This window comes from Halichoerus grypus, chromosome 1, assembly GCF_964656455.1.
Source record: "Halichoerus grypus chromosome 1, mHalGry1.hap1.1, whole genome shotgun sequence".
NCBI classification, from domain to species: Eukaryota; Metazoa; Chordata; class Mammalia; order Carnivora; family Phocidae; genus Halichoerus; species Halichoerus grypus.
This window is the reverse complement of record NC_135712.1, coordinates 182,215,722-182,232,049: the sequence shown is the minus strand read 5'-3', so window position 1 is coordinate 182,232,049 and position 16,328 is coordinate 182,215,722.

Below are 16,328 nucleotides of genomic sequence, written 5' to 3'. Positions count from 1 at the left end.
TGTCCCTAGGATTGGATTCTAACCTCCCAGAGCTTTTAAAAAAATTTTTAAATAATTCTTCTACTTTCCTTTGACCCTCTACTACCTCCTCCTTCTCTGCCTTATTCTTTTTGCAAATGTTTTCTCTTCTTGTTCTTTCACAGTTGAGAGGAAGGAGTCAAACTCACAACACAAATTATTAGCAACCAAGGGGAAAAAAAAAAAAGATGTCCTTTTTCAAAATAAAGAACATAAACTTGAAACCATCCTAGAAGGTGAAAGGATATTCTTAGAATTAATCTTCCAATTTCATAAAAAATGAAAAGAAAAAAGTTGACTTTTTGTATTAAAACATTGTGCATGTTCTTATTCTAAGACCCTTTCAATCCTCATTTTACAGATTAGGAAACTGAGGCAAAGAGAATTTAAATAATGAGTCAAAGGTTACAGACTTAAGCTATAGAGTCAAACCTAGATGGGACTGAGAATCAAATCCTGCTATTATCCATTGAGCTTACAGGTAATGGGATGATGTATTTTTAGGAAAATGATCCTAGAAAAATGTTACAAATAATGGCTTTTAGAAAAGATTCTCTTTTCCACAGGTTGTTAGGGAATGAGCCAATAAAACATTTAGAAGTCCATGTAAATCTCTTAACCAACACATAATAGTCCTTCACGGTGAACATCGTTCTCTGAAATTTATAGTTTATAGACAAACCTCTAGATATTTGTTTTTGCTTTCATTTTAAAAAGGACTTTGATATGGTTTGTACGTAACTTTACTGATTAAACTTTGCAACCAATACCCATTTATAATGCCTTCATAGCTTTATTTCTCAATAGCTAGTGGGCTATGTGTTAACTATTTTAAATAATTTTAGTCCTCATATAATAGCCATAAACATACTATTTTGCGATCCTGTAGAAAATGGAAATAATTCTTTCCGTGTGAACAGCTATTGGCTTTTCACATTTCCCATGAAAATTTTTGATGAATAGAAAGTTTCTCCTCATCAGTTCTTGATATATCTTTTTGCTTCATTTCTTGTGTCAGGATATAGGAAACAAAGCGTGGGTATTTAATATCATAAGAAAATCTGGCCACATCCAAAGTAAAATAGTTAATTATACAAGGTCCAACTTGCACATGAATGACTTACTAACCTGATAGTGAAATCTGCTTCTGATTAGCAATTTTCAGCTGCAGAAACTGAATATCACTTTGTACAGAAAGTTTGACTTTCAAAATAAGGAAGTGCCTGATATCTTGTTATATAACTACATGTCTTGGCTAATTGGTATACATTGTCACTTCTAAGTTACTAATATTTCTTCTGTTGTACATTTTCTTTCATGGCCTGAGAACTAAGGCATTGGATGGATGGAAGCGCAAATGTTTCAGACTGCAGCTTGATATATACAGTATGTCAGTTGCTGTCCACTGGATGTTAGGAATAGTATGGATATAATGTGTCAGGTTCAACCTGCTGGACTCCAGGTAATATTAGAAAAGCTTCTCCATGTTCTTTCCATAAAGACGGAGGAGGGTTTTGTCATAAAAGACCCCTTACGATATAGTGGTTGTACCAAAGTCGGGAGAGAGCGCTAATGTGAAAAATGCCAAAATGAAAATGAAAATCTGATGCGACAAGCCAAAAAGATGGAGAATTCCCTTAAGATTAATTCTGATAACAATAAAGGTCAAGAGGCATCAAAAATCCAATAATGATACCAGGATGATTTGGAGTAAGATCTACTCAGGAAGGGAGAAAAAAATAGAAGTCTTAGGTGACAACAAGCAGTACTTATATAATGTAGCCCCTTAAATAGATATTGCAACCTTAGATACAGGCTTTGAGCCACTACATAGAGTATTGTCAGATTATATTTAGAATGTGAACTTTTCTAAGGCAGTTTGGGCAGGTGGGAATAGTCTAAAATTCTAGGGTGGCTTTATCCAAGGAGGACCTGGGGACGTGGTTCAGAGATGCAGAGAGCATGTTTTCTCCTCCTACGGCCTGCTGATATTTCAAACTCAACATGTTATAAACAGAATTGAATATCATTCTCCCTCAAACTTGCTTCTTCTTGGGTATCCTCTATGAAGTTATAAAGGGAAACACTGTTGTTAGGATGAAAAGGGGTAATGTACCCCTTATCTTTGAGCCTGGCACATAGTAAGGTCTCGGTAAGTAGAGAGCTTAGAGGTATAATGATTACTATATACACTTCATTTACTCCTTTAAGAACTTCATAGGATAAGTGCTACTATCACTTCCATTTTCAAATGAGAAAACTGAGTGTCACAGAAGTCAGGTGGTTGAACCAAGACAGTGGTTTGTAGGCTTCAGACTAGGTGGCAAGCTGAGGTCTCTCTGACCTCAGAGAAAGCCTGTTGTGTTAACCAATAATCTCTACTGGCTCTCAAGAGTGTCTAATATGATTGGATAAAGACGATGAAGTGGGAAGAGGTTATAATTCCCACATTCTTTCTAGCTGATCCAAAAGACTTGCTGCTTTGCTTTGGGTTTTTAAAGCTTCCAATGCCACTCTGTCATACTTTGAATGTTCTTCTCAGCTGGATAGAGAGGGAAGTGCATTAACTATTAAATTGGAAACATGGCCATATTCTATTTTCTGAGTGAACTTTTTAGCACTTCAAAGACTTGAAGTACAGTTTAATGGTGTTCTAGCTGTCACTGGAATTAAAAGTCGAGTGCTATTGTGTGTCGGTTTCTGTCCCCTCTTTGGCTGATATTTAGAGAAGTAATTATCCTACTTGAGGCTTGCAAGGATGTGTGTACCATGAAACAAACAATAAAAATAGATCTCTTGAGGGGTGCTGCGGATTATTTATTTCCCCTTAATATTCCTTACTGAGAACAACTCACTGCCTACATTTTTTGACCCACTGTAACTTTTTCCTTAATAGAAAGATAAAAAGACCTTAGATCTAACTCTCCCAAATTTATATCATCACTAAATCATGCAGTAAACAACAAAAAAATATCTTCGAGGCCTTAAGGTTGCCAACACAGGGGAGCAAAATCAGAGTTAACTATTGCCAGGCACTGATTAAACACACCCAACGTGGTCATTCTCCAAAGAGGCTTATGGGGTAGACCCAACAGACTCACAATTGCCCATTGAGGAATTTACCCCCATTCTATGTCTCTTCCTTTTGGCCATACCAAGGAGTAGACATCTTTCTCCTGTTTAGATTTCCCAAGCTGTTATTGCTTGTATTTTGGCAATTGAGGCTTGTTGATTGTTGTCCTTGTCTCCCTCTGCTTTCTTCCCTTTTATCACATATGTTGAGTAGTCATTACGTGCCAGGTTCCCACAGGGGAGTGGGCAGATAAGAGGCACAGATCCTGGCCTTGAGGTGTGAACTGACTAGTGTTCTATCTTCTGTATTATTTACACAACTCCTGGTTTGAAACATTCAGGAGATGTTTAGTAGATACTGCGTAACTTGATATGCTTAAGCATGAGGAAAGAAGATGATGAAGTTCCGATTTCCTCCCAGTAATAACCAAGAGAAGCTTTCTGAATTATTGCCACCTGTGGCATATGGAACAGGAGTAGCAGAGTTTTAAATCCTTCTAAGTCAGGAATACTGTGTTCTGGGAGATGTGGGTCAGATAGGTAAGAATGGATGATGGGAACTGAGCTGTAAGACGGCAAGGAGTTGTGGGACTTGTGGTAACTGAAGATGGCATGCTACATCTAAAAGTATCCAGATTCAAATCTCTGAAAACAAAACAAAACAGAACAAAACAGTGCCTACAGACTTGTAGGCTGCTGGCTGATGGGCTCTGATTAAAGAGAAACTGGGGCATGTTCAGAGGAAAGCATCATGGATATCAAGGGTTCAATCATGTCTTATGGGAAATACTTGGAGCTGGATACTTTATCCTATGTAAGCGAGATCTCAAATAGAAGATACTATTTTCTTCAGATATCTGAAGGACTGACCAGAGTGGCATAAGACTTATTCAGTGTCTGAGGCTACTATCTGGAATTCAGAGGGACAGAGAGATTTTGCTTGAATAAATTTGCCTGCATTTTTCAAGGGATTGTGATGAATAATGAATTTCTGTCACTGAAAGTGTTAAGATTTAGCTTGAAGAACTTACAGCTGGCATGTTGAAGAGGGGTTGAAATTGAGGATATTTATGGTCTTTATCAATTTTTCTAATTATTGATTCCATGAAGGTCAAGGTGTAGAGAGACATTCTGTGTGCACGGATAAGCGTGAGCATCTTTTCACAAACAATTCCTTGCAGATCAGTAGATGAGCACTTTGTCCACTATGCCAGTGGTAAGCTGGATATGTACTGAATGGAGGTATAGATGCCTTCAGTCTTAGGAATCTGTCAGATCTCCACCTGGACATGTGTAGACCACTGGGAAAATATTATGGAACTCATAGCTTAACTGTCATCAGTATTGATGAATATTTAGAAAACATGTTCACTCTATTATTAAATAAATAATACCAGTAAAGTCTAAAGAAAAAGAAATTAGTAGGTTATCTGCCTAGGGAATTGTTATATATCTTAGCATAACAGATTACCCTAAATCACTGTGGCTTGAAATAACAATAATCTTTTATTATTCCATGGCTTCTGTGTATCTGGAATCCCCTGAGTGGCCTGGCTGAGCAGTTCTGATTCAGGGGATCTCATGAGCTCATAATCACTATATCAGCATTGGTAGGTTTGACTGAGTCTGGAGGGTTTGCTTCCAAAGTGGTTCATTCACATGGCTGGCAAGTTGGTGCTAGCTATTGGTGAGAAGCCTCAGTTCCTTCCCACTTGGCCTTCTGCAGAGGTCTGTTTCAGTGTTTTCATAGTATGGAGATTAGCTTTCCCTAGACTGACAGATCCAAGGAAAGCAAGGCAGAAGCCACAACATCTTTATTGACCTCAGAAGTCACACTCCTTTGTTTTGCAATATCCTGTTGGTTTTACAGGCAGGTCCTATTCGTTGTGGGAGGGACTACACAAGGGCATAAATACAGAAGGCAAGAATCACTAAGGACTGTCTTGGAGGCTGGCTACTACGTCTTATCAGCCCTATTCTTGTGGATTCATGTCTCAAATATTCATCCACATTTGAAATATCTTAGTCAAGGAAAGTTTCATCATAATTCTCTTTTAGGGTTTTGAGGATTTTTGTTTGTTTGTTTAAGTTTTTCATTCTGAAGTCACTCATAAGGGTGTTTTGAAGGACAGCCTGACAGCTTCCATCCTGGATCTCTTGGAGTGCAATTCCTCATGGTCTTTTGGACTTAACAACCAAAGGACGAGTGGGTTGGGAAAAACTCCTAAAAGCAGATATTGAACAATCTAATATTATTGGTCCTTTGTTTGAAATTTTTAACTAAGGGTTGAAAATTTTCAGTTCTTATAATCTCTGGTACATAATTAAAACCTATTTACATAGAGAGAGAAATTAATAGGTTATCTGCCTAGCAAATTATATTTATATATCTGAAATTCATATTGTCCTTTATTGCTTTCTGACACTTAATCTACTGCTCAAATCCTGACCAACTCTACTGTTTTCTCAGTAAGAGAGTCATAAAAGGAAGGTTTTATTGAGTCCATTCCATCAGCATTTGAGGGATTTACTAAACCTATCAAAGAATTGCTGTGTCAGAATATATCACTTTTTAAAAATAGGTGCTTGGATGAGATATTTTTGTTTTCTTGGTTACAGTTTTGCAGCACTGTTGGTTGCTAATTTTTTTTCTCCTCTACCACAGATTGTTATAGTATTTAACGTTTATGTGTTCTCTCTTAGTACCAACTGGGGCCATGGCCAAAATTCTGATTGGGAGTGGGTGGTGGGGTTGGAAACTATATATATGATGGCTGAACAGCTGTGATAATCTATGTTTTTGAGGCAATAATCATGAATAATGCAAACTTAGCTATTAAAATAGAATGGGGGATGACATCTTGTTGGGTGGGAATTTTAAGGAAAAGTTATAGTTTTAGAGTTATAATGATAATACCTATGGCTAGGTGTCAACATTATTGCTCACTGTGCACTCAGTTTGAGGATAAAAATATAACATCTTTAATTTAACCCCTGAAGAACAGGTGACAGAAAATCTGTATGATGTTGTTTTCTTTGAGAAGTCTTCCCTAAATTGGGTCAATGCTCTCGCCGAGTGCTCCCATAGCTCCCTATATTTATCCACTTTAGCAGTTATGATGACTCATTGACTCATTGGTATCTCTCACAAGAACCTTGACTCAATGAGACAGGGTCACTATTAAATTCCCAGCAACTTCTTCCCTTTGGGTATCAATAAGACCACCAGAAAGCCCCAGGCTTACTGAGAAGAGAGTTTCTTCTCAATGTTTCCACCACAAGTACCAGGCATGTAAACACTTTGTTTTCATGAGACCTCCTAGAGTCACCTGTTCTCCCAAGCAATTCACTCTCATTGGAGGGACAGAAATATAGTAATTGACATGAACTGTCCATAGGTAAAAAACCTGCCAAGGATGTGGAACTTGAAGCCTTTGACTACTGACTTGGCTTAGATAAGAAGAGAGAAGGGGGGAAGGCATCCCAACCAGTCAAACTGTAGGAGCAAAGACAAAGAATGGATATGGAGAAACTAAAGACGCAAGTGATTGGTGGCAGTAGCATTTGAACCCCAGTTTTCTAAACCTGAATAGCACACCTTACCATTATGCCACATTGCTCTCTTATGAATGCTATTTTATGCCATTCTTTATACCATTATATACTAAGTCAATTTCAAACACTGGGCAGGGTAAGGCATCTCCAAACCATCTGGAGAAGGCAGAAGGAGTTGATGTTTTTAGCACTCCATATATTGGTTGAGCAGATTTTACCCACCTGGGTGATAAACTTCGGTGTAACAATAAAGCTGCTAAAGCAACAAAAGAAAGATAACAAGTGACTCAATGTGATTTCTGAAAGTAGAAAGCAGATATATTAATCTATAAAGACAACAATTTTCTTGAAATGAATCCTAAAGCAGAAATTAACTTAGGGTTCTTACACAAAGGATATTGAGACAAAGTAGTATGTCATTGCTTATCCATAGCCATTCAAAGATTAAAATGTTATTGGTTCATTGGCTATGCAGTACGCATAACAGATGGAAGTAACAGGTATCTCACATTTCACTATCATTAAGTGATCCTATGCCTTTCAACCCCTCACCTCCATAGTTGCTGGTGTTCTTTCTGTCTTTCCCAAACACAAACACATATGGTGTTCATACATGTGCAAAAGCAAAACACCCAGGCTCTTCAGACATGTGAAATATTACATGATACCTGATGTGTTTAAAAGAACACTTTATGTTAGTGTCTTTGCATTGAGGTCATTTTCTCTGTTGAAATTTTAAATGCATGCAAAATATCATTAAGTAGTTCAGAATATGATTTATTATTAATTGCCAAGATTTACTGTAAGCCTTACTATGTGTCAGGCCCTGGTGCCAAGCACTTTACAAGTGTAATCTAATTTAACTGACCTGTATTTATATAAATTAATAGTGGTCTGGATAGAGTGCAGGCAATTTATTCACCTCCTTTCTTGGAATTCACATTAGAAGCAAGGTCATTACTTCCTTATCTCCCTGTTGAATTAAAATAAGTGGGCTAGGGCATTGGTTTGTGTTTCCTCCCCAGATCCGTATCATTCAGGATCTGTCTGCAACTGCGAGCAAGGGGGCTATGAGTTTCTGTCCCTGCCAGATGTTTCAGGCCATACTCAGAGGCAGACAGATGTATCCAGTGGAGCAGTCACCCTTTGTACTGGTGCCCTTGTCTTTGGCAGCTCAAAATAGCCTCACTGAGCTGTTGGGAAATGCTGGGACTGTTCCCTGGTTGGAATACTGGTTAGGGGCCCTCACTTAACCCAGTGGTTTAAAAAAAAAAACTAATTTTGTTCACACTTTAGTCCCAAGATTAAAAAAAAAACACAAATATTCAAAATTTCCAAATCATAAATATTTAGGTAATAAGTGGTAAGTAAATTCCCTAAAGTAAACTGGTCAAATTTGGAACACTGGGTTTCCACTTAGTGAATAATTCTTATGCTCAAGCACAAATTCCCATTTCCCAACTGCCAGTGAGACCTCAGAACCATAACCATCCTTAATTTGTGTATGTTTTTGTGGGTTAATTGCAAGAAGGTACTGCGGTATGGGTTTTGTCTTAATATTGATGCGGTAGCTTCAATCGAAATAATTTTCATCATTCTATTTAGTCAGATATACTTCTGGGTATGTTACATAAATGTTAGACCTTTGAGTATAGTGGGATGATATGCTAAATGTTCATCAAATAAAAGAAGTTAAAAAAAGCCCAAAGAATTACCAGTCTGGGATTTTCACCTAGAAACATAATGATCCAGTTCTATGACTTGGCTGGCTCCACAGGAAGGTAGAATCACTTCTGGCCAGCTGTTGGTTCCGTAGCATCTTGGCTGTCACTGGCAGGAGAAAATGCTTTTCCTTCCCTCAGGCAGAAAAGAATTTGGAATTTGGGGAAGCATTGAGGAAAAGGTCAAGCCTGATGGGAAAGGGCGTATGAAGCAGCTGGTGAATGCTACTTTTGCTCTTATGAATCGTTGGCTACTTCATATTCTAGAGAACATCTATAAATTATAATCTCTGAAGTTTCTATACAAGTATCCGTCTTTGTTATTCAAAATTCACATTGTTAGCTGTTCACTGATGACCTCAAAAGTTCACAACAGATAACAATATTCAACTTTCTCAGGTAAGGGGAAAGAACGAGTCACTTAGCTAGTGAGTGAACCTACCTAACTTCCCAGCATCGAGATCTCAATGGGGCTGTGATATTTGACTATTTCCTATATTTAATAACATTTGTCCATTGATTAAAACAGTAACAGCAATGTTGTTTCTTTGGGAGAATGGCTCCCAGGTGAAGCTGAATTGGAGTAAAGGTGGAAAGGTGGGTTATTGGTGAAGTGAGGATATTCAGAGGAAATCATGTTTCTTGGTGTGATTAAAAAGGAAGCAGTCACCCTGTATCCGTCAGCCTGAGCATCTGTGATGATCTCATTATGTATTTTGTTCTCATTGTCAGGCCATGGATATCATTTAACGTGCAGTTTTATTTTAGTGTAAATAACAACATGTTTAGGGGAGTAATCACCATTTGGGATGGGACAAAAATAAAATGACTTAGCTTTCAAGGATCCTCATCTTCTAAACACTTACCAAACCTGACACTGGTGTTTTTACCCAACTATGATACTTTGTATTTTCCAAAATTAAACTAAGAGGGAGAGTTAAAAAGGAAAAAAAAAAAAAAAAAAAAAAAGAGGAAAGAATCAGCACAGTGCTGGTTAGAAGCCAACCTTGCACTTACAAAGAAAGAAGGACAGAGGTGACATCACTAAAAATGAATAAGAACTTTCAAAAGTTCTCTTCTTCATAAAAGCAATGAGAAAACTAGAAAACATTATCCAAATCAACTTTTCCAGAACCTTGGAAATTAACAAAGGCTTGCAGCACTCTGGGGAATGTTCATGAAAAGAAAGACAGGTAAATCTTCATAAGAGTGAGCTTTGTTACATTTTAACTTGCTCCATTCCCATCTCCCTCTGTTGAAAGCCAGCAGACCACAATCTTGGTGAAAGCATAAAGGGACAGAAAGTGGCTGGAGCTGCTTCAAAGCCACATTCCTAGAGAACTGTCATTATTTCACCTGTCTGATGGTCCCTAGGATGTCCCCAGTGATAAAGCTGCCTTATTTGACCTGACTCACAGCTTATCCACTGTAGAAAGCCTTAGTGAGGAAAGATTTTTTCCTAGGACATCTGTCAAAAATGTGTAGGGGCGATTGTTTAACTTTGTGGTTTCCTGAGGCAATGGACAAAAATTAAGGCAAACATTAGGCTAACCTAAAAAGCTTAACAGGAAGAGCTGGGAAATGAGAAGTCTATAAAGGCTTTGGAAAACTCTCACCTATTCTGGGAATTTAGAAAACCATACACATTTGTAGGTCTGTGCACGTTCCCAGGACTGCATGAATGCTTAGGAAAGACCTGAGTTACATGTCCTAAGCTCTCACTTCTGGCTAACCTTGATGTTCTGGGCAAGCATGAAGTAAAGACTATGGTAAATTTGTCAAATGGCTTACTGAGTGTTAAGATGTGCCCCAACATGCAGGGGTGCCTGGGTGGCACAGTTGGTTAAGTGTCTGACTATTGGTTTTGGCTCAGGTCATGGTCTCAGGGTTATGGGATAGAGCCCCATGTCAGGCTCCATGCTCAGCGTGGAGTCTGCTTGAGATTCTCTCTCCCTCTCCCTCTGCACTTCCCATTTGTGCACTCTCTCTCTCTAAAATAAATAAATAAATCTTTTAAAAAAGAGAAGATGTGCCCCAATTGGAACATGGTGCTCCTCAGCAAAGACTAGGATGCCTATTGGTTTTCAGTGTTTAAAATCTCTGTTTAATAATTAGCAATCACTTAGCTAACTGAGCAGAAATTTCACTGACCAAATAAGGCAAAGAATACAGATTTTACAGAATTAGTTTAGAAACATCACTAGACAAACAATAATCAGCAGCAATAACAAGACTGTGGGTGAGGGGAGATTATGATTTTCAGAGTTTCCACAATATGTTATTTAAATGTCCAATTTTCAACAAAAATTATGAGACATGCAAAGAAACAAGATTATATAGCTCATCGACTCATATTTAGCTCAGCTCCATCAACTGATGAAAAGAAGATATGAGGGTGCCTGGGTGGCTCAGTTGGTTGGGCAGCTGCCTTCAGCTCAGGTCGTGATCCTGGAGTCCCGGGATCGAGTCCCACATTGGGCTCCCTGCTTGGCGGGGAGTCCGCTTCTCCCTCTGACCTCTCCCTTCTCATGCTCTCTCTCTCTCATTCTCTCTCTCTCTCAAATAAATAAATAAAATCTTAAAAAAAAAAAAAGATATGATACACACACACACACACACACACACACACACACACACACACACACACACACACAATGGAATATTACTCAGCCATAAAAAAGAACAAAATCTTGCCATTTGCAACAACATGGATGGAGCTAGAGAGTATCATGCTAAGTGAAATAACTCAGTCAAAGAAAGACAAATACCATGTGATTTCACTCATATGTGGAATTTAAGAAAAAACAAATGAGTAATGGGGGAAAAAAAGGAGAGAGAGGCAAACCAAGAAATAGATTCTTAACTGTAGAGAACAAACTGATGGTTACCAGAGGGGAGGTGGGTGGGGAGAAGGGTTAAATTGGTGAAGGGGATTAAGGAGAACACTTGTAAAAAAATGAAGGAAGGAAGGAAGGAAGGAAAGAAAGAAGAGCCCAAACATGAGAAAGAAGCAATTGATTAAACTCCCTGAGAAATCCCAGCTGTTGGACTAAGTAGATAAACATTTTAAACTGGCCAATGGACATTCACGTATATTAACATACACACACTGGGAATCCCAGAAGGAGAGAAGAGAGTAAAAGTAGAAAGAGTATCTGGAGAAATATGGCTAAAGCTTCCCAAATTTAATGAAAAACATTTATTTACACATCCAAGAAGCTCAGTAAGTTCCAAGTAGGATACCCTCGAAGAGATTCACACCTAGATAAAACATAATCAAACTGTTGAAAGGCAGACACAAACAGAGAATCTTGAAAGCAGCAAGAGAGAAGTGACTCCTCATTTAAAGGGATTATCAGTAAGATTAATCACTGATTTCTCATCCGAACCTATGTAGGCTAGAAACAGTGTGGTGATATATTCAATGTGTCCAGAGAAAAAGACTGTCAACCAATAAATCCATCAAAACTATCCTTTAAAAATTAAGGAGAAATCAAGACCCTCTGAGATAAACAAAAATCAAGAGAATGCTGTATTTAAAAATTCACTAAAAATGGACCAAAAACCTAAACGTAAGAACTAAAACTTGGAAGAAAACACAGGTCTAAATCTTTATGACCTCGCATTAGGCAATGGTTTCTTAGTTATGACACCTAAAGCACAAGCAACCAAAGAAATAAACCGATCAAAGGACACCATCAAAAAAGTAAAAAGACAACACCCAGAATGGAATAAAATATTTGTCTACACACACAGACACACAGACACACAGACACACACACACACAGGATAATATACTCTTTTCCTATGTATGTTGAGTTGATTTTTGTACATGATATGAAGTGACGTCAAGCTTCCTTCTTTTGCATGTGGTTATGTTGCCCCAGTACCATTTGTTGAAAAAACTATTCTTTCCCAATTGAATTATATTGACACCCTTGTTGAAAATCAATTGACCATAAAGGTATGAGTTCATTTCTGGATACCTAATTCTATCCCCTTAATTTATATGTATATCCTTATGCCATTACCACACAGTCTTGATTATTGTAGTTTAATCAGTAAGCTTTGATATTGAGCTTCAGAGGTATTTAAGATGTGGACTTGAGAGAAGTGATCACCAGTTTAACAGGCAGCTGACACAAAGACACTGCATCTTTATGTTCAGTGCTGCAACTGGGAAATTTCCCACAATGCATTTTGCAAATCGGGTCCATGTCAAGGCAGAAAACCAGCAATACTAGCTTGTTTGACAGAACAAACAAAGAAACATCATGTGGGAGTGTGACATTTCTAAAACTTGAGTCACCCAAGTACCACTGCAGAATTTTTTGCTGTAGCCACTTACCAACTCTTTTATCATTTTTGTTTGTTTGTTTATTTATTTTTACAGTCTTGAGGTCTTCTACTTTTTTTTATACTTATCATGCCATGGATTCATAGGGAATGGGTTCCAGCAGCTCAGAGAACCTTTCCATTGGTTCTCACAAAGTGTGCTTCTCTGGGTGGAGCTGGCTGGCTGTTTAGTTGAACCCAAGTACCTTTCTCTTTGGCTTCCTTCTTATCCTGAGCATTTTTCCTTCACACACTTCAGAAAGCTGTCTCAGCTCTTTGAGTGCTTGATATGCTTTGTATTAGTCATTTGGCAAATTATGGGAAGATGGAGGTTCCAGCCAAAAGGCAAATGCCTAATTGTTTTAAATGACAGATCTGTATTAAACACATTGTAAGAAATGTTATCTGTGAAATCATAGGTTTTAAGTGTTAGCAATATTTCTTCTAATACATGTTAGAATAAAGACATAATTATTAAAAATAAAGATTGTACTCTTAACACCTAACATTTTTTAGGAGCCATAAGGCATATGAATAACCAATTATAAGAGACGCCTCTGTTTATAGAGAGCCTTCTTTGGATTTATTTGGCCGGATTTCTAATTCCATTATATTAGTTTTGTGATCCTTGATGAACAATGCAAAATTCAGTGACATTATCTGAAAAATGTGAGCAAAATATGTCACCCATATTAGCTATCATTTACTGAGGGCCTCCTGGAAGACTGATCTTAGGATGGCCTACCAGAAATTACATGGCCAGGTTGTTCATTGCCTATTGTTGTGGATTGAATTGTGTCCCCCAAAAAGATATGTTGAAATCCTATCCCCTGGTACCTGTTAATGTGATCTTATAATAGGGTCTTTCCAAATGTAATAAAGTTAAGATAAGTTCATACTGGATTAGAATGAGTGTCCTTATAAGATGAGGGAAATTTAGATTCATACACATCATGAGAATGCCACGTGACAATGGAGGCAGAGATTGGAGTGATGGGTCCATAAACCAAGAAACACAAGGATTGCCAGAAGCTAGAAGTAGCAAAGAAGGATTCTTCTCCAGAGCCTTTGGTGGGAGCATGGCCCTATGACACCTTCATTTTAGTCTTCTGTCCTCCAGGCTGAGAAAATAAATTTCAGATGTTTTAAGCCACCTGGTTTATAGAAATTTGTTACACATCTCTAGATAAATAATACAGCTATCTTTTTTTTTTTTTTTATGTAAGGTAGAAGAAGGTAGGGATCTCTCATTTTCGTTCACTGCTGATTTTCAGATCCTGGACCAGTTTCTCAGATTTGGCAAATACAGTTGACCCTTGAACAGCCTGAATTTAAACTGCACAGGTCCACTTACACATGGGTTTTTTTCAATAAATTCGGTATAGTAAGTGTATTTTCTCTTATGATTTCCTTAATAACTTTTTTCTAGCTTCCTTTATGGTAAGAATACAGTATATAATACATATAACTTAAAAAATATATGGGCCAATTGATTGTTTATGTTATCAGTAAGGCTTCCAGTCAGTAGTAGGCTATTAGTAGTTAAGTTTTGGGGAAGTCAAAAGTTATACATGGATTTTTCAACTCTATGGGGTGTTAGCACCCCTACCCCCTGCATTGTTAGGGTCAACTGTACTCAGTTCATACTTCTTTGAGTGAATGAATCAATAGATCTCTTTACAAAGAGTTATACATTCATTGTATTATTGTATAAACCAAGCCTAAAAGAGTTTAAGAAACAGGCTACATGCTACATGTTACACAGCTAGTAAATAGTGGACTAGGATTCAAATTTAGGTAATCTAATCCCAAAATATCTGTCATTTTCACCATACTCTGCCTACTGCAAAATATAGAACTAGAATCAAATGATCTTATAAAGTCCTTTGAAGCTGAGAGCCATGGTTCTATGATAGCACATAAGCTTCTTAGAGATCATTGCTAAATATCAAGTCATAGCCTGGAAAAATATTGAGGTTAGGACCCCTAGAGAGAAAAGTAGTAACAACTAGTTTTCATTTTTTTGTTCAGTAAGTATTTATTAAGCACTTACTATGTACCAGAATCCATACATATTTTACTTGATAGATCACTTCATATACTTTTATATTAGTTTGCCAAGTTGAAATAATTATCATTTCCATTTTGCATATGAAAAAAACTGAAACAAAATAAAGTCATATAACTTGCTGAATGTCACAGCTAGGAAGTAACCAAACATAGATTCAATCTAGACTTTGAAATTACAAAACTCTATGACCTGAAATGCTTGTACCCTCCCCTTACATATTGCACCCTTTCCAGAAGTCCTAGTTCAGCATCTTGTAGCACAGAAAGCCTTCCTCTAATGTTATACATTTTATGGTGTGGTACTTATATATACCACTCATCTGGCACCTCTCTCTTCTTGGCAGAGTCCTGTTCTACCTCTAGAGCTGCCCCATTAGCCTCCTAGGCTTACACACAACAGATACATAATCAACATGGCTTGACTTAGTTAATGGTGCCAAGGAAGGTGCTGTGTGGATACCTGAGCATACTTTCCAAACTTTCCAAATTTTTCAGGATGACCACATTCTGAACTGTTTCAAATTAGTTCAAAGCAACCATGTTGCTTCCGAACTTCTCAAAAAAGTTTTAAATCACTTATACTAGTTCCCAAATTCAGCGTATGTTGTTCTTGTTGTTTGCAGCGTCTCTGCTCCTAGTTTAATGACTTCATCAGAAACATTCTCTTGTGTTTCAGGCATTAGCTTAGATGTTCCCCTTTCTAAGAATATTTCTTTTCACCCCAGGCTAAAAGTGAGATTCTCCTCCTTTGTGTTCCCATTGAGCTCTTTGGTATTCAGCACCCTGTATGCTCTAATATCCTTGTGTCTTTACTTATATCTGTTTTTCACATCCCAGTGAGCTCCTTGGGACCAAGAACTTTCACTGTTGTATCCCAAGTACTTACACAGTCCCTGGCATATAGGAGTTTGTCAATAATAGACAAATAGACAAGAAAGAGATAATGAAATTGATGAGCAATTAGGAACACTTAATTTCTACTCAAATTTCTGCCAAGAACACATAGAACAGAATATGTCTTCTTTATTTAGTGTTAGCATGGAGATCACATTTTGTCCCCCACACTCAGCCATTTTCTCAGTTGCAGGATTTGAGTTAGAATTAATAGTCATAGAAAAGCTGAAGGAAACCACAAGAGTTGATGGGGTTGTTTGTCTTACTCATCTAGTTTGAAAAGGACACAAATGCAATAAATTTAGATGTTAATGGGACAATAACCATAGCCTCCTAAATAGATCTGGGCAAGGTTGACACGGCTTCTGTTAAAATGCATGAAGAAACCCAGTAATGACAAACACGTAATTTTGCAAATCACAGTATTTCAAACAAAACACACCCTTTTGGCAATCCAGGCTAACTACAAATTAAGGGAGCCAACATTTCTTTCTTCTAAAATCTAGGATGTTTTCCTTTTCTGATACCACATAGCAGGTGTTTCATTCATTTGTAGGCTCTTAAATGCTTACAGATTGGACTTAAGTAACTAGTAGCCTTCATGCTCATGTACGTGAAAAGGAAAAAAAATGCCTTTGGGATTCCTTTCCTTTGTTGTCCACA